The following is a 1,264-nucleotide window of genomic DNA, read 5'->3' on the forward strand; positions in this document are numbered from 1 at the left end:
ATGTGGTGCTGGGGGATTGAACCGCGGTCCCTGATGCTTTTGCTAAGCTTGTTCTAAGTAGGTGCTTTAGACCACTGAGCCATCTCTCCAGCCCAAGCTTTGAAATTTTAGATGCAAGAGGTCCCCCCACCTCAGCCTCCTGGGTAACTGGGACTACCCATGTGTACCTCTGTCCTTGCTTGCCTTGGGGAAGAGGAATTCAAGTTTCTCTGGAACCCCTGGGAGTGGGGTTATTGGGGATGAAACTGTACCTTGAGTATCTAGGACAACGTCACTGCTTCCTATGAGTGTGGCAGGGACCCATGAGAAGTGTACACAGCTCAGGAAGCTGACACACGAGTGACTTGGACTTCCCTTGAGATAACATACACAGCTCCTCTCTTGTTCCCTCTGTGACTACCAAGGGATGGCGTTTTGTTGAACATGAGATGTTCTTCCTGTTCTGGCTCTTATTCTCCCCTTGAAATTCTCTGTAAATGGCCTCTTATGTTGATTGTATAAGTAAATGCACTGCAGTTGTTGGGAAATCATTTCATCCGTCAGGAGAGGGGCTCCATCTGACCTCCGCTTGCTGCATGTTGACCCTTGTTTTCATTTCCTCATCCTCCACTGTCCTCCCTCCAGAATTTCAAGAGCTACGTTGGATTTGGCATGAGGATGGGGAAAGGAGGGGTGGGAGGAGAGTAAGAGAAGGCCAGGGAGGAATTTTGCTTCTGAGGCCTTCACTGGGGGGGTGTCATATTCTCAACTCCAACATTGGTAATAAACTTTACCCACAGTGGCTAGCCAGCCTAGACAACCAATTTGACCAATCCTCTGAAGAGGAAACCAGGCTTTCCTTGCTTTGGGGTTTGTGAATAAAGAAAGGGAAATATCAGGCTTTGGGTTATGATCTGCAGTGTGAGAAATGACTGTGTTGCTGTTCAAACCAGTTTAGGCTAAAGTTTGGGCTCATGTAGTTTAGAAAGCCAGGTAGGGCTGACTTCAGGTGCACTGGCCAATGCTGTTGACATGTCTGCTTTTTGCTCTGCTTTCCACAATGTTGGTTTCATACACATGGAGCCTCTTGGTGTAAGTTCTCCCTGCAGGGGCTGGTGAGATGGCTCAGTGGTCTAAAGCACCTACTTAGAACAAGCAAAGCACAGGGACCGTGGTTCAATCCCCAGCACCACATGCCAGCCTGCCCCGCCCCCTGGTGGGCTGAGCTGGCCACACACACACACACACACACACACACAATAAATAAATAAATAATTAAAAAATA

At 48.4% G+C, this 1,264-nt stretch overlaps 1 protein-coding gene across 1 annotated transcript in view; it reads left to right on the forward strand.

The window, feature by feature from the left end:
• The window catches only part of Gpd1l (glycerol-3-phosphate dehydrogenase 1 like), a 69,458-nt gene that overhangs the window by 40,630 nt on the left and 27,564 nt on the right, over positions 1–1,264 (forward strand). The gene's annotated exons all lie outside the window — the stretch shown is intronic.

Source organism: Octodon degus, unplaced genomic scaffold (genome assembly GCF_000260255.1).
Source record: "Octodon degus isolate 3935 unplaced genomic scaffold, OctDeg1.0 scaffold00059, whole genome shotgun sequence".
Taxonomy (NCBI): domain Eukaryota; kingdom Metazoa; phylum Chordata; class Mammalia; order Rodentia; family Octodontidae; genus Octodon; species Octodon degus.